The sequence below is a fragment of the Plecotus auritus genome (genome assembly GCF_963455305.1).
Source record: "Plecotus auritus genome assembly, chromosome: 1".
Lineage (NCBI taxonomy): Eukaryota > Metazoa > Chordata > Mammalia > Chiroptera > Vespertilionidae > Plecotus > Plecotus auritus.
The window spans coordinates 26,953,967-26,971,821 of NC_137770.1; the positions used below are offsets into that span (position 1 = coordinate 26,953,967).

General features: G+C 49.2%; 1 protein-coding gene across 1 annotated transcript in view; it reads left to right on the forward strand.

Annotated features, from left to right (window-relative positions):
• The first annotated feature begins 938 nt into the window (after positions 1-938).
• Positions 939-17,855, forward strand: part of MIDEAS (mitotic deacetylase associated SANT domain protein) — a 68,717-nt gene continuing 51,800 nt past the window's right edge. The window contains exon 1 of the mRNA XM_080668230.1: positions 939-1,068. The gene's annotated coding sequence lies outside the window, so the exon portion shown is untranslated. The remainder of the gene's footprint in view (positions 1,069-17,855) is intronic.

The following is a 17,855-nucleotide window of genomic DNA, read 5'->3' on the forward strand; positions in this document are numbered from 1 at the left end:
GTTTCTGTTATGAAAGCCCTCCACTGCAGTTTCAAATGTCTGGTGTTTGTTTTTGTTGTGTTTTTTTTTAAAGCCACAGCAAAGGCTAACCCCGTTTTCTCTCCAGCTTTACTGGATCAGGAATTCTCCCCCAAAGACTGCTGCTTAACTACTTTGTTGCTGTTTATCAGAAATAGAAAGATGGCTTTTTGTTGAAGTTCATAGGGGCGAGCAAATTTATTTTGGGTAACGATAACTTTCAGAATGACTCTTGCCTGAAGCTCCTCTTCTCAGGACTCCATCCTCCCCTCTGAGCTTTTGGCTGGTGATGAAACACGGAATGTATCAGGCCCCAAAGAGATCTTCGGTGTTGAGTGTAAAGGAAGAGGTGGAAATCCGCAGGGGAGGAAACCATTTTGCAGCCTCAATATTTGCAGTCGCTGAATAGCCCCCTGAAGTGTCGTAAATGGTAACCATCCAGCACGCTTAACACCGTGGAAGTGACGACGGATAAGCGTGCAGACCTTTTGAGGAAATGTGGGGAGGAGACCCGTGTTTTTTAAGGCCCTCCTTAGGCATTATTTGGCAAAACACAGAGCACTCTGCTTTCTGACATGACCTTCTAGCTAGGCAACACCGAAGTGCAAAACTTTCTCTCCTTCCTCCCCCACTGCTTTGTTTGTGGGTTGTGTGTGTTTCTCCTGGAACCTCGGCTCTCTGGGGCCCCTGAACCCCAACACCACCTTCCAGACCCGAGAACAGGCTCGACTGCACTTCTTCAGCGCAGACACGACCCGGTTGGAGCAAGCCTTTCCCAGAGGGGTCCAGACTTGGCGGACGGCCGCCCGCTTCTCTCTGGAGCCGAGGGCGCGCAGCCAGGAAGACGGCACCCGAGGCCTGAGCGCGCGGGCGGGCGGCTGCAGGGCCCGGCGCGCCACCGCGCGAGCTGCTGGGTCAAAGCCTGGGCCGCGCCGCCCGCTCGGCGAGGAAGTGACGACTGCGCCGTCCCGAGAGCAACAAAGTTTGATCTGCGGGCCGCACTGTCCGCGCCCAGCGCCTCTCCGAGCCGCCCCGGGAACCGGCGCACAGGTGAGCCACGGTCTCGGCGCCCCTCCACTGCCGGGGCGCCGCCGGGGAGCTCGGAAACCGTCCGGGCGGGGGCTTGGCCGCGCGGGCGGGGAAGTGGTGGCCCCGCCGCTCAGGGCGCCGGGGTGCGGCGGGCGCTGCAGGGAGGGAGCTCGGCGGCCGGGGTTGGGGCCCGGGCTGCGCCCTGTGGTCGCTGGTTAGCCGCGGGACTTCAAACAGCCCTGGCCGTAGGCGGGCCGCTCCAGACTATGCTGATCGGATAGGAGGGGTGCAGGGAAGGGACTTACAGCGGCCTGCATCTGGGGCCAGTCCTCCGCCCCGCGCCCTCCAGCCCAACAGGCGGGGCGTCGCTGCACCCCCAACCCCCTCCCCGCTTCTCCCCCTCCGCAGTGCTTCCCGGGGAAGCGTGCTGTTCCTCTTCTCAGCCCTCAGTGAGGTCGCAGGTAGGAAGTTAAAGGAACTTTTTCCCCACTTTTCTTTGCTCTGACCTCCAATGAGGAGGAGCAGAGCAACTTAAAAGCTTGGGAAAACAACCTTCCGCATTTCCAAAAAGCAAAGCCAGAATTGCCCCCAACACCCCTTCAAACAAATCCCACCCTTTCTCCTCCCACACCACGTCCTGAAACTGACAGGAATCACTAAGGCCTAACACTTTGCAATTTAGCCGTAAAAACTGTCAGCACACCCACGTACATATGTGAGTGGTTTCTATATAAAACTCCAAAACCCGCTTCCAATGGACTCTGTGGCATGTCGCTCTTTTCTGGTTTCTGAAACTGCTGGGACTGCAGGAATGTGCTGGGGAACTTTGATGGTGGTTCCCGCCGCTTTCGGTAGCCTCGTGGCACAGGGTTTGTGTGTGTGTGTTTTTTTTAAGAACAGTTGAGAAGTTTATGACATCCCTGCAAAGTATTCCGGGGCTGGGGACTGGCGGGCCGGGCGGGTGGCTCCCGGGCAACTGTAACAGCGGCGGCGGGGGCGCGTTGGTGTGTGCAGGAATGTACGTCCGTGCGGTGGAGACTCCACACACGGGATGGCTAGAGGTTGAATGGTGCAGTTCCTAGCAGCAGCTTCCTGCCGGCCTGTAATTACAGCGCGATTGCACAGTCAGGCATTGTTGGCGTGTATGTTTATACACAGGCTATTGTGCAAGACGTCAGTGGCAGGGAACAAAACGCAGATTTGCATTGCAAATGGCCAGGACAGATCTGGGCATGAGTTGCAGTCACCGAGTTCTTTTTGGTTTTTAACCTTAGCTAGGTGATTTATTTCCTGGCCTCTCCCTTATAACCTTGGACAATTTGCCAACCGCTCCATAAGTGAAGTGGACCCAGGGGGGCAGGATCCCTCCACTCCCACCACCTTGGGCATCCTGAAAACTATCCCAGGAGCTGAACCCTTATTTGTGTCTATAGAAAATGTGGGATGACGTCAGCAGGAAAAGGAGATGGGAGATGGCTATCAACCTCCCTAAATGGGAAAGCAGTTTGAATTAGCAGAATTGCATGGTGGCTTGATTGGGGCCTAGTTACAAAAAGGACACGTCAGACATGTGTGACTGAGCTGGCTGGTGAACTAGACTTTGAGCCTTGAGGTGTCAGCTGCAGAAACTTAGTTGGTGGATCCTAATTCCTATATTGTGTTCCAGGCAAAGGGAAAAGTGCTGGGTCTTTGAGACTGTGTGTCTGTGACAGTGTCTGGGGTGGGGGGGAGGAGTCACAGGAGTGACTCATGTATTTTTCTCCAGAGGAGCCCCAGACCCACGGCCTGAGCAAGGCATGCAAAGGCATGCTGCACAGGCCAGGGTAGTGGGTCCTTGCACCCACCAAGCTGCCTGCTGCAGGAAGGGAGCCAAGCCTGCAAGTGTGGACATAAGGCAGCAGGTCCTCCTTGAGCCTCAGAGGTGGCTTACTGTAATAGAGGGTTTTAAAACAGCCATAAAGCATGTACATTGCCCAGCCCGTGTGGCTCAGTGGTTGAGCGTGGACCCATGAACCAGGAGGTCGCTGGTTTGATTCCCAGTCCGGGCCACATGCTGGGATTGTGGGCTTAATCCCCTGTAGGGGCATGCATAAGGCAGCTGATTGATGTTTCTATCTTCTATCCTTCTCCCTTCATCTCTCTAAAATCAATAAAAACATTTGTTTTTAAAAGCATGTACAGGTTGCATGCAGAACCATTCACATTCCAAATCTCAGCCCACTCTCTTCCCGTCCTAGGTGGGAGACTCTCATGGGGCAGCACCCAGCCCTGCTGAGGGTACTGTGTGGCTCAGTGGCATCACCCACTGGAGTGCTTGAGCAGCCTCTCTGCTTAGAGTGCAGGTACCAATGGCCCTGGCACCCTGGAGCTCCTCCATGCCTGGCTTTCTCCCCAACCAAGTAACTGAGTTTCACCTGGAAGGAAAATGCTTTTTTTGCAGCCTCGTGCCCGCTGTGTGTCATGAGCTCAGTGACCTTTTGTCAAACCAAAAACACTAGGCACAATCCCTGGCAGGCACCTATGTGCTTCCAGAGACTTGAGGAAAAAACATGTGAAATCAGAACATTTCTGGGTATTCTGGGATGTACAGACACAGTTCCACAAGGAAATGAGGTTAAAAGTGAAAACACTACCACAGGAGGAGTTCCCATGAGTTGCACAACCCCCTGTTCTGGGTACATTTGGTTTTTTACTGAACTTGACTGTCAAGGTCCTGGTTAGCTGTCTCACCTGACCAGGGCAGCTTTAGCTAGGGATTACTGGGGCCCAGCACTAGTTTTGAGGAATAGGGAATGGGAGCTGGCCCTTCTGACCCCAAAAGAAAGACAGCTTTGAGTTTGCAAACCTTTGTGTTCACGTGGAATCTGCAGAGACTAAAAATGCCTAGAGGCTCCCCAGGAGTTGGGGCAGGAGGGGGACCCTTGCAAAGGCCAGAGAAAGAAGGAAGCAGACTCCCTGGAGTTATGGAGCCACGTGAAGGAATTGCCTGCCCATATCTTCAGGCTCATCCTGGCCGGTTTCGTGCATAACTCAGGCCCTGCCCCTCGCTTGCTCAGCTTTGCTTCTGCATTCACAGAGTTTGCCCTGCAGAGGTTTAAGACTGGAAACATAATCCTGCCTTCCTCTCCCACCTTACCTAAATGCTGATTTATGGCCTGAAGTTGCTACCCAGTTCGTGGCCTCTGAGCAGCCCTGTCTGCTGCCTCGCTATGCACAATTAGGAACGACATTGGAAAAGCTCCGAATCAAAAACTTAACATGTTTAAAAAATAATTTTAGCCCTGACCGGTTTGGCTCAGTGGATAGAGCGTCGGCCTGCGGACTGAAGGGTCCCGGGTTCGATTCCGGTCAAGGGCATGTACCTTGGTTGCGGGCACATCCCCAGTGGGGAGTGTGCAGGAGGCAGCTGGTCGATGTATCTCTCTCATCGATGTTTCTAACTCTCTATTCCTCTCCCTTCCTCTCTGTAAAAAATCAATAAAATATATTTTAAAAAAATAATAATAATTTTATTGTTTTAAGAGGAAAAACTGTTGGAGGTAATTAGGGGGCTCAGCAACTCTGGCAAAAACCCCAAGATGCCCCTGAGAGAGGCAGATGGAGAACCCCTGCAAGAGGGTGGTCTTAGAATGGAGGTCTTTTATTTATGTATATTTCTGTTCATCTGCCTCCTCCCAGCTGTTTCACTCCTTAGGCCACAATGCAGTGTTTTGACATCACGATTAACCTCCGAAATAGGAGGCAGAACACCCCCAGCCAAAAGAGGGCCTTCTAGATTCTGAAGAAAGTGCTGCTGTTTTCCAGACGCCTGGCGGTTCTGTCCCGTAAATTTGTTTCCTTCTTTAAAACGGCCCCCCTTCATTTTTGGTTCTCACTGAAGCATCTCTTTGTGAGACCCTTAAACCTTTTTTTTTTTCCTCGTCTACATGACACAGGGCAATGCTTTACGACTTTCTGTCTCAAGTGCCACTTGAAATACACACAGGACTTTGAATAAGCCTGGGATAAAGGGCCCCTCTGTAATCTCACTTAAAATGCCTGTTTGCAAGAGTCACCCTCCTGCTCAGCAACATTCAATGGCTCCCCACTGTCTGCATGGTAAGGTTCAAACTTCTAGGCTGGCAGTCAGGGCCTTCTACACAGGGGTCTGGCCTTCGCTGTTCTCCTGCCTGAACCTCTGCTCTGACCCAGTGACCCACTCTGTGTGTTTGTCCAAACTGCTGGTGGCAGCATTCCTACCTCCCAGGCCTCCCTGGAATCCTGGAATGTCTCTTCTTTCATCTCTTCCAGTTGGCTCAGTCTTGCTCTCCTTTTAGTCCTCCCTCCTGTTCATGTTCACCTTCTCAAGAATTCCCCTGTCACACTCTGTGGGCCTCCCCCAGGGATTCCAGTAACATCCATTGGGGCCGCAATCTGAAGAAAATCCAAGGATTTTCAGCTTCTCTTGTGGGCCATGGTTCCAATCATACCCCGTATTCAGCTTTTTAATGTGCCTTTGGGTGGATCAGTATGGTCACTCTTCAAGTAAACTGAAAGGCCCTGTTTATATGTCTTTGTGTCCCAGGGCCTGGTGCTCCTCCACTCATAGCAAGTCCGAGTAAATGATGACAATAGTGATACAAGGGCCAATAGTGTCTGCTTGTGCATAGGCATGCACAGCCAATCCAAGCACCAAGGACCATGGTTCCCAGTCTTTATTCTAAACGTTTATCCAGCGCTGCCTCCTTCTGTCTGTTAGTCTCTCCATTTCCAGCACCCCTTACTTCTGGGTGCCAGACGGTGTCTGTCCAGCTTCCGAATTGGCTCCTCTTTGTCCTGATTTTGGCCTGTCCTATGCCCCATGCTGTCCTATGCCTGAGCACCGGCTCTCAGGGAAGAGCATTTGTTTTCTGGGTTGACCTGGACTCCCAAGGGAAGCAGACTGATAGAAGGAGTCAGGGACAACTTTCAGGTAAGACTTGTGAGCAAGGCAAAGAGAGACTTCTTGGTTGGCTGCAGGTTTCTTTTGCCCGAACAGGTATTGAACCTATAAAACTAGGCCAAATTCGTCCTCGCCAGGTAGCTCAGTTGGTTAGAGCATCTTCCTGATACATCAAGATTGAAGGTTTAATCCCTGGTCAGGGCACATACCAGAATCAACCAATGAATGCATAAATAAATGAAACAAAAAAACAATGTTTTTCTCTTTCTCTCCCTTCCTCTAAAATCAATCAATAAATAAAACATTTTTTAAAAATAAAGAAACCAAACCAAACAAACAAACAAACAAAAAACTAGGCCAAACTATAAAACTGAGTCTTGGGGAGATCCTGGCTAAACCCTAACATTGGGCTTGACTAAGAAGATTCTTTTGTCTCCACCCAGTTCTCATGCTCTTAATCTCAACCTTGCCATATAAATGAAATTCATTCTTTTTTTAATTGAGATGTAATTCACATGCCATAAAATGCACCCTGTAAGCCAGATTTAAAAAAATTTTTGTTTTACTTAAAAATAAAATCTTGCTCTGGCCAGTGTGGCTCAGTTGGTTGGGAGTTGTTCCAAGCACCAAATGGTTGCTGGTTCAATTCCCAGTGGGGCACATGCCCGGGTTTCGGGCTCAGTCCCCATGGAGGGTCGTGAATGAGGCAGCCGATTGATGTTTCCCTTTCTCTCTCCCTTTCCCTTCCACTCTCTCTAAAAATCAATAAAAATATTAAATAAAAAAAGTAAAATCTGGTGAATTCTTTACTTCCCATTTTCTATTCAAAAAGTTAATGCCTAGAATTCAAAATTTAAAAAAGATAAATTATACAATGTAAAGTTAGTCTGAAAAAGGATTTCAGCATAGACAAGAGATTATTATACATGTATACAAACATATATAAATGCAATAGAATTAGAAAAATAAATATCTGTTTTAACTTTAAGCGAAGCAAGACCATCTTAAGACGCAAAACAAAAGCCATAAGAAAATATTGATAAATTTAATAACATAAAAATTTGAAAGAATAAATTTCCCATCTTCTTATGGTCCCCATATTTTCAAGCCTTCAGTGTCCTTGTCTTAAGCAACTGCAATTTGTCATTTTTTAGTTATGCTTCCAGATGTAGCCTCTGCAGATAGAAGAAAATATGAATAAATAAACACTGGCATATTATACACAGGATTCTGATGTCTGTGTTTTTCACTTAATGTATCTTGGAGATTGTTTTATGTCAGTGCATATAGAGCTGCCTCACTTTTTCCAATGGCTAAATTATTCTCCACTGTATGAAAATGCCAGGATTTATTTAACCAGTCTCCTACTGAAGAGCATTTGTTTTTTTCCCAGTCTTTTGCTAATACACCCAATGTTGCAGTCAATATGTTGAATTCACTTATAATGGAAAATTCTTGATGAATTGGGATTTACATAGAAAACTATTTTTGAAAAATTATGCATAAACTGCATTTAATAAACAATATTTTCTAGAATCTGCTGTTTCAGTAGATAAGCAATTTTTAGAACTGAGTAGGACCTTTGGGACTGCTTTCATCCAGCCCCTGCTTTATGGTAATTGCAGTAACAGTGTCTCAGAGAATCGTGAAGTTAAGGATTTAAAGCTGGGAAGGGCTCCAGTGGTAACTCTCTCATTTTGAACTAAGGCTCAGAGAGGATAAGTGACTTCTCTGAGGTCACACAGCTGTTGAATGGAAGAGTCAGAGCACGAACTCCACATTCCATTTCCTCTTGCCATCTGCATTGATCACTTAGCCCATTGTAATCAGCAGTTCCAGCATGTCTGTTTATAAACCAAGGATTCCATCTCTTTCGTTTCCTTAAGATAGTACACAAAGATTAAAAAAGAGGAAACTTAAAAATAAAAATGGGTGCAGGGGAGGGCTTTAAGGAGAAAGTGGGGTGCTTTTTTAATAGACTTCTTACCATTATATTATCTCATTGCAATCTTAGTTGATCCTAGTTGTTATCAACCTACATTGAGTTCCTAAAACCTCCTAACCAGCCTCATTTGGCCAATAAAATTACTTGGTGTTTTGTATGCTTGGAACATGGGTTGTGCAACCCCGAGGAAGTGGAGGAACCCTCCCAGTGGTCTCATGAGGGACTCAGGAGAAGGCCCAGGAACACACACTTGGCACCCCATGAATGGCCAATCAACATAGGGCCAACTGTCCTCACTGGGCATTAATGGAGCAGCTGCAGTGCTCTCAACACTATGTGTGGCACAATGAGGGGTGCAAAGTGGGGTCCTACCTGCTCCTTCCCCCCAGGAAACTGACAGTCCAGCTTCTGAGATAGGTTGTACCCAGAGGCAGAAGCAGACTCTGGGGTGGATCTGTCACCTAGGACAGTGGTCAGCAAACTGTGGCTCGCGAGCCACATGCGGCTCTTTGGCCCCTTGAGTGTGGCTCTTCCACAAAATACCACGGCCTGGGCAAGTCTATTTTGAAGAAGTGGCATTAGAAGAAGTTTAAGTTTAAAAAATGTGACTCTCAAAAGAAATTTCAATCGTTATACTATTGATATTTGGCTCTGTTGACTAATGAGTTTGCTGACCACTGACCTAGGAGAATGGAATTTGGTGGAGTTGCATATTTTGGGGATCAGGTTCTAAAATCAGCATGTGAGCTGAAAAATAGAATCCTATATAATAAAAGGGTAATATGCAAATCGACCAAACAGTGGAACAACCGGTCGCTATGATGCACACTGACCACCAGGGAGCAGATGCTCAACGCAGGTGCTGCCCACAGCCCACAGGCCCCAATTGCCTGATCGGGGCCTGCCGGCCAACTTCTCAGTCCCTTCCCCAGGCTGGCAGGCTCTGATTGCCTGATGGGGAATGGGGAACTGGGGGTGGGTGGCGGTGGGGGGGGCGGGACCGGCTGCCGACAGCCAGGGAAGATGGCCCTGATCACAGGCCAGGCCTAGGGACCATACCCGTGCACAAATTTCGTGCACTGGGCCTCTAGTCTATATATATAAAAGCCTAAGCGACCTGCCAACCCTTCGACCAGTAGCTATGACATGCACTGACCACCAGGGAGCAGACGCTCAATGCACAGGCATGGAAACAGGGAACAGATTGATGAATCTTAGAGGGAAGGAGAGAGGGGGAGGGTGGGAAGAGATTAACCAAAGATCTTTGATGCATACTAGAGACCCGGTGCACCCTCTATCTCTGGCCTGCGGGGATCGGGCCAAAACCGACTCTCCAACATCCCCTGAGCGGTCCTGGATTGCAAGAGAGTGCAGGCCAGGCCGAGGGACCCCACCGGTGCACACACCGGTGCACTGGACCTCTAGTATAATCAAAATTAACCTTGGAAGTCCATTAGGAGAGCACCAGGTAGGTGGCAGACATACTGGCTCTTGATAGTTCATCTTAGCCTGATCCTCCAGTTCTGGGAGAATTTACCCTTTCTGAGGTTGGGCTCCGGATGAAGTGGTTGGCTTGAATTTGGGAGCTATGGAATATTAAACGTGTGTGTTTAAATACTGCAGTCTCATTCAGCATGCTGAGATGCTTGTAGGCATCTGCTATCCTTGAGGCAGCAGGTTCAAGGCTCTTAGCCCATGCTCACCCTGAATAGATGGTGGGTTTATAAGTTAGAGAATAATCAGATGAGGTTAAGCAAGAAAGGCTCTTAGAACAGGTGAGCAGGAGATCCATGGAGTTGGTTTTATTTTATTTTTGTTTACTTATTTAAATTTGTTTTTTATTGATTTCAGAGAAGAAGGGAGAGAGAGAGAGAGAGAAAGAGAGAGAGAGAGAGAGAAACATCAGTGATGAGAGAGAATCATTGATTGGCTGCCTCCTGCACGCCCCCCACTGTGTGTGTGTGTGTGTGTGTGTGTGTGTGTGTGTGTGTGTGTGTGTGTGGTGGTGGGGATCAAGCCCGCAACCCAGGCATGTGCCCTTGGCTGGAATCGAACCTGGGACCCTTTAGATTGCAGGCCAATGCTCTATCCTCTGAGCCAAACCAGCTAGGGCCCTGGAGTTGGTTTTAAACTATAGTTGTATCACCCAGGATTGCAGATGAAGGACTTAGGCTTGGGGTGACCTATCATTGGTATGGGGCTGGGAGAAGGCAGTGCCAATGTATATCAGATACTTTGCTCTGCTCTAAGGCCTAGTCCTCCATGCCTGCTCTCCTCTCCCCTTCCTAGTCTTCTGTCCCGTCTCCCTGCTGCAGGCTTTTGTAAGAGGCCAACAAGGAATCTTCTGTATGAATCTGGGTCCACTTCTTCTGTGGCCTCCCAATAGCATGTGCTCTGGGATAACTTAGGAGCAAACAGCCACCCCCTTCCACTTGCACTACAGGTGATAAAAGGCTCAGGATTTCCTCCGCCATCTTCAAGGAGGCTGTTGTGAACTATCCAGCGGGCATATGGGATCTGACCTCCCCAGTCACAGAGAAAAAGAAGACCAGCCATAGCCATAGCAGTGACAACCCTGCCCATGGTGGTTTCCGGGGTCCTTTCGCTCATGCCCTCCATTCTTCCACTCACTCACGCTACATGCGTTTATTGAATCCCTACCTTGAGCTTTATTTAGCTCTGTGCTAGGTACTGAGGATACAAAGAAAAAGGAGATTCAGCCTCCTCCTTCAGGGTGCTCATGGTCTGTGAGGGAGGCTGTGTGCTCACGCACAAAAGCCAAGAGCAGTTAGCACCACAGATGTCACTGGGAGCATGTGCAGGCGTCTGCTGGGCCCAGGGGAGAGAACTGGTCACTTCTGCCAGGCTAGAGGACTGAGGAATATTAGGGAAGGCCTAGGGTGGCCCCAGTGCCCTGCATGGCACCTGTGCTTAATGAATGCTGTGGAATTAATGAATGAGAGGCTTTCTGGAAGAGCTGATGTTTGAGCTGAATCCTGAGAAACGAGTAGGCGTCCACCAGGTGGCAAAGGGAGTCAGGGCATTCTAGGCCCAGGGAGCAGCTCAGGTAAGGCCTGGGCGTGACACAACACGGTCTGCTTTGGGAAGTGCAAGCAGTGGTGTGGTGGAGCACTGGTGGGAAGGGGTGCCGAGAGGGGCAGGCCAGGGCCAGTCATGGCTAGCCATTTGTGTCAGCCAAGAGGCTTGGACCTTACCTCTTATTGGGGAGTGGAGAAGCCACTGAGGACTGACGGTGTGTGTGTGTGTGTGTGTGTGTGTGTGTGTGTGTGTGTGTGTGTGTGTGTACACGCAGCAACAGCAGCGAATGAGAAGGAACCAACTGGGAGGAAGGAAGAACACCAGGAGAGCGTGGTGTCATAGAAGCCGAAGGAGGAGGGAGTTTTGCATTTTATGAAAACAGAAACCATGATTTTGTGCATCTAGTACAACATGTCACACAGAAAGTGCTCCATGGTCTGTGAATTGAAATTGATCATCTGTTGATCATTGAGGAATGTTAAGAAGGAGGGCTGAAAATAAGGATTGATTTAGGAATTAGGAAGTTATTGGGGCTTTGCCCTGAGGGCTTCTCATTTGAGTTAACCTCCCTGTGAAACAGGTGGTGCAGATGTTACCTGCCCCAGCGTTGAGCTGACATGTGCAGGTTCTAGAACCCAGGTTTCCTGACTCCAATTCATTTTCCCTGAGCTGGTGGAGAAACAGGGATGAGGCCAAGGGAGCAGTAATACCTTTCATTTCTGATATCAATGCCCCAAACCGGGGCATCTGGTCAGAACCAGCAACAGGATAGGTTGGTAATTGCAGCATTTATGGTATTTGTTCATACGTGTGATTATTATGTGGCTGTGATCCTCTCAGATGTGTGGGTATTTAATTTTATTTTTTATTTTAATTGATTTCATAGAGGAAGGGAGAGGGAAAGAGAGATAGAAACATCAGTGATGAGAGGGAATCATTGCTCGGTGGCCTCCTGCATGCCCCCCATTGGGGATCGAGCCCGCAACCCAGGCATGTGCCCTTGGCTGGAGTCGAACCTGGGACCCCTCAGTCCATAGGCTGACGCTCTATCCACTGAGCCAAACCAACCAGGGCTGGGTATTTAGATTAGACTCTTTTCACAGAGGAAAAGACAGACTTGAGCAGATGTGTTGTCTCGGTTGCCTGAGGAGCCAGTGTGGAGGTTGAAGGATATGTTGGGGAAGTCCAGGACTGAGGTCTGCACATAGCAGAAGCTGACTCTTGCCAAAATAAGGATAAAAGAATGTATTGGAAGGATATCTGGTGGCTCATGAAATGTCCTGCAAGACTGGAGAACAAGGCTCAGAAATCAATGAGGACCTGTGGGAAGTTGGGTGGCTGGAACTATAGCCAAGGTGATCATGCCAATGGCCTGGCATCACTGCTGCCAACTGACCTGGATGCTGCCACCCCCTTCAGAATGAGTTCTGAGCTTGTATTGCTCTTTTGTGCCACTCACTCTGGAGGCAAAGCCCAGGCTGAGCATCCGGTTGTCAGTAAGCCCACATGTCCATGTTCTCTCTGTTGGAGGCCCTGAAGACTGGAGGTTACAGCTTCCCCAGTGGCAGGTGGAACTCTGCTTCCCACCAGGACTCAATGCCAGGTGCCTGAAACCTAAAAACAGGTGCCCATGCCGGATGGACATGTGTCCACTGTAGAAGCTTGACCCCATTCTCATCCTGAGATTGGGACAGTGGGACAGTGCTGGACATGGGAGGAGGAGATGGGGCATTTCCCTTGGCCACTGAAAATTTCCACATCTTGATCTTAATCGTTTTGGACATGTTTCTGAATCCTTTAGCTTCCAGCTAAACTTCAGGATTCTTACATGCTCTGGAGAGCTGAGCATTTCATTAGCAAACAGAGGCCCGATGCATGAAATTCGTGCAAGAGTAGGCCTTCCTTCCCCTGCTGCTGGCACCGGCTTCCCTCTGGCACTGTCTGGCACCCGGACCCTGACTTCCCTCGCAGCCCCGGCTTCGTACAGAAGGACATCTGATATCTTTAGCATATTACGCTTTTATTATTATAGATTGGACTTCTCTGGAATCTTGAATGATTCCAGTGGAAAAGAGAGGTCATTCCAGCATCTGGATTGCCCCTGCACGTTTGATTTCACTTGGAAAAAGGACAGCGGCCCAGGCTTGGCTCTCTCTGGCTAACAGGTAGTTACCACTTGAATTTTGTTTCTCCTCTGACGGGCAAGACTGGCAGGGCCATGAGGTATTTGGGAGGTGCTACCTTGCTCTTCAGTTGGGAGGTCGGAGTTTTGGCTTCAGGCGTGGTTTGTGGAATGATTGAGATCGCTGGTGCCCAAGCTGGCTGAGGCGACAGGGCTGGCATCTTTCCAGTTCCGAAGATGTCGACCTACTTGAGATGTTCTACCCAATATCCTGCCTGAGAGAGAGCTATAGGACAGAGGGCTTCGTAGCATCCCTGCCCAGGTTCCTCCTCCACAAAGAGGGTCTCAGCGAGGTGAGTGCCTGCTCACTTCTTGCCTTCAGGTCCTTGGGTTATAGCTCTGTGAAGCAACGGCATGATGATTGAAATCTTGGTAATCCAGTCCCAGTCATCTTAGACAAAAGAATTCATTTCCGTTAAAAAGGAAAAGAAAAATGCAGTTTTGGACTCTTGGCTGTGGTGTCCACTGGTGTGCCAAGAGTCTTTCCCCCCCGCTGCCCTAACCGGTTTGGCTCAGTGGATAGAGTGTCGGCCTGCGGACTGAAAGGTCCCAGGTTCGATTCCAGTCAAGGGCATGTACCTTGGTTGCGGGCACATCCCCAGTAGGAGGTGTGCAGGAGGCAGCTGATCGATGTTTCTAACTCGCTATCCCTCTCCCTTCCTCTCTTTAAAAAAGCAATAAAATATACTTAAAAAAAAAGAGTCTTTCCCCCGGTGCCTGGAAGCTGGAAAAGCGGGAAGCTGCCGCCTCTGTGGAGCTGGGCGTGTCTTGGGCTGGATTCTGGCAGCCAGACTGGAGGTGATTCCTGAGGCTGAGGCTTGGTCACCAATATGGGATCAAGTTGGCCCCTAGGAGGGATGGAGCAGGGGTGTTCCCAGCCAGTGTTGGCTCTGGTACAGTTTACACTGACTTGCCCATTATGTCTGGTTGAAATGAGATCGCATTAAAAGCAGCATTGAAGCAGAAAAGAAGTCTTGAAAGACCCGAGTTCCTTTACTCAATCACAGCTTTGATCATGTCACTATTAAAAACCTTTGAGAACTGCCCAAGTTCTGCAGGAGAAACCTCACATTCCTCAGAATGGGGCTTGTGGGAGCCCCAGCCCACCTTCCCACCTTCTCTCCTGCCACTCGCCCGTCCCTAGCACCCATGTATGTCCTCTCTGCTCCTCAGTGGGCTTGGGAGAAAGCTGCTCTGTGCTGTGTGCATTGTTTGCTCTGTCTGGAATGCCCTCCCTGCCCTCTTCCTCCTGCCAGAAGTCACCTGCTTCCTGAGCCCCAACCTTAGCCTTTCTGTGGTTGAACTTCCTCCCTGTAGGACGCTGGCATCAGCTGCAGGTGTGCCTGTCTCCTGCCTGGCACATAGTAGGTGTCCCATGGGCAGCCTGAGAGGATGTGAGGGAGCAGTGGGCAGGCCCAGGACCAGGCCTGGGTCAGGTGGACATTTGGTTGGTGAGCTGGTCATCTGCATGATGGCCTGTCTTTGCACTTACTGGTGGAGCCACTGCCAAGGAAACCCTGGTGAGGGTGGGAAGGGACTTCAGGGACACAAAGCCTGGCACCTGGGTCCCCCTCACCCTGAGGACTCTGAAGAGGCGTCTGTGACAGGCACTGGTTTAATGGTGGCAGAGACTTCCCTCCCCATGGGCCCCAACCTTTCAAAAAGGGTAAGTATCAGCTGCCCTTAGTGGACCTTTTAGTTTTCATGCCTGGTGCTGTCTGCTGGCTTTGCACAGAGAAGGAACTAGAGAAGATGAATCAGCAGATCATGAGAGGAGAGTCTGGGACTCTTTAAAACAGAAGCCCTATTTGGTCTGGTGATAGTCAGGACAGGCTGTGGCTCTTCTCATGGAGGGGGAAGAGGAAGAGATCCTCCTGAGGTGATTGCAGACTGCAGTGGGAGCCCCGAAGCAGGGCCTCGGGCCTTGGTTTGTCTATGAAATGAGAAGCGTGGACTGTATGTGCTCCTTTCCTGCTTGAAAATTCCACAGGCCTGCGAATGGAGCCAGGCAGGTAGTGCGTTTGGTGCATCACAGGGGGACCTATGGAATAGTTATCTGGGGTCTGCATGCCACTTAGAGAGTGCTGTGCAATAGCATCTTTCCCACCAGGCGGATGAGGAGGGCTTTCTTTCTTAAAACATTTTCTTTCTTAAAATGGAATCACCTTTAGGGCTGAGGCCACAACGTGCCTGGGCCTACTTGACAAGTGCATGGCTTATGTCATTTGCAAAGTATGTTTTCAGACCCTGAAAGCACAAATTTCCTTTAGAAATTTGAAGTGTGTCTTTGTTCTTGGCCCCTGGAAGATCAGCTGCGGGAAGCTGGGGGTGGGGTAGGTTTGATGTCCAGGGAGGTGTTGGTTTGTTTTGGGAGGGACAGAATGTGACCTTTGTTTCTGCCTCCATAGAGCCTGCCCCTACCCATCCCAGCTCTCTACCCTCCCACCCCCATCTCTCTGTCCTCCTTTATTATCCCTCCACAGCAAATCAGTTGAGCTACCTCCAATGTCTATCCAATCATGGGGTGTGCACTCCAGATGCCCAGCCCACTGGGGAGTTGGGAAAAGTGGATTTAAGAGTAGATCTTATTGGTAGGATTGGGAGGTGCAATCAGGAAAACTACTTTGGAAAATAGATAATCCAGGTAATTCACACAAAACAACATATTTTTAAAATATAGAACGTGAAACTATAAAAATGTTCATTTCCTTTTACCTATTAGTATTACTCTTGGGAATTTATTTTAAGGAAATAATTTTAAACAGGAAAAGAACTATATGCACAAAGATATTTAGAGCAACATTGCTTAAAATAGCAAAAACCTATAAGTAGCCTAAATGTTCCACATGGCATATAATTCATGATATCAAGACATAGTGAATATTGTGCCACTGTTAAATTAATATGAAAATTATATTAACTCATGGAGAAATGTGGGTTAATTTTGGTGGAAAAGTGGCTTCTGTTTTAGCAGGCAAAATTGTACATACATTTGATGAGTGCCTACAAACTGATTACATTGGCTGTAATATAAATTGGCATAAAGTAAGTACTGGGTTTTGGTGAATCGGTTATGAATGGAGTATTTGTGTGTTTGAAATTGCCTTAGAAATATATATAGTATATATACTTAAAAAAAAACACCTTAACATATCAAAGACTTTGGATCTGGGTAGGAAGGAGGCCAGGGGAGAAACTCCAAACCTCTCATCTGTTACCACGAAGACAGAACTGCTGTGTCTGAACCATCTGCACTGCAGGGCTGGAGAATTCAGATTGGCTAACTTGGGTCATTTAGTAACTGGAGATCTGACTTCACAGGCCCACTAACTGTGTAACTGTGGGGCTCCCCGCGTGGACTCTGCCTGGTGCAGGCGACTTCCAACTGGCTTCAAAGCCCGGGAAAGTTGTTCCCCACCTGAGTTTCCAGGGAACCAGTGCAGAGAGCATGTGTACATTGAGGCTAGTCTCCGAGCCGCCCACTCACCTGGAGGCTGCCTGGCCCTGCAGGCCCCAGCCACCGGGGGAGGCAATGGGTTCTCTTTTCTGCAATTCAAACAGGCAGCAGGGAGGATGTGCTTTGCAAACTGACTCCTGCAGCCCTGCCTAAACTGGGAGGGGTGGGGGGGATACCTAGTCAGTTTCTGTCTGGGGTGTTTCCAGTGCTGCACATATTTATTATGGTATTGAAATTCAGAGTTGCCCTTTAGTGCTAGCCTCATTAAGGCCCCCATATTCATCCAGTCTAGCTTTGGCTTAGGCAGGCCCTCGGCCTCCCAGCTTGCCATGAGCTCTGCCGGGACTTGCCGACTGCAGGTATGGCCTTGTGACTGAGCAGCTGATCCTTTTCTGACCACATTTTCCTATCTCCGGCATTTCAGAGCCTCGGGATGCCCAGTGAACCGCCTTCTCACCCACCACTCCCCCTTGGCTTTGCCTGTCTGTGTGTGTAGCCTTTTCTTCTCAGTGGGGAACTTTCTGGACATGTGGAAGGTCTCTTGGGAGGGCCCATGATCAGACCTTCCCTGTGACCAGCACAGGAGATGGAGCCTCCTTAGTGCTGTTTGGAGACACAAGAACGAGAGCTCTGGGCAGGCCTGGCCGGGCAGGTTGAAGCCACTGCAGCAGAGCACATGTAGAGAGACGGCCAGGCCCTGCTGGTGCCTGGTTTTTCGAGCATACATCTCCCAAGACCGTAGTGCAGGTCTGTCAGAGATTTGGAGGGTTCTTTTTTGTTCCAAGATCAGACTGAAATAGGGCTTTATGGATGGAGGTTTGCCAGGATCAGAGAGAAATTGGAAAGCGTGTGGGTTCAGAGCACGCCTGGATACTCACGAAGGGTACGCAGGCCAGTTTCACGTTTTCCACGACATGCCTGCTGGTGTTATGTGTTTGGGGATGTATGTCCATGTGCTTCCCTGGAATCTCGTGTTCATTCCTAGACGCTCTGATCCCTTGCCCACCCTCTGCAGTGATCTCAGACCTACTCCACCGAGATCATTGCTGATGGTGTATTAACTGTCACAGAATCTAAGTAACAAGCTATCTTCCTGAGCCCAAGACCCAGCAATAACTGCTCATCTCAGTTCCCTAATTTAGAGACCACGTGCTTGCCCCAGGGTTGTCAGCAGCTCAATTTCTTGAAGCTTGAAACACATTTCCATAGAAACAATGCTATAAATGGTGATTGGGTTCCTAGGCTAGCCCACAATGAGCCCTGG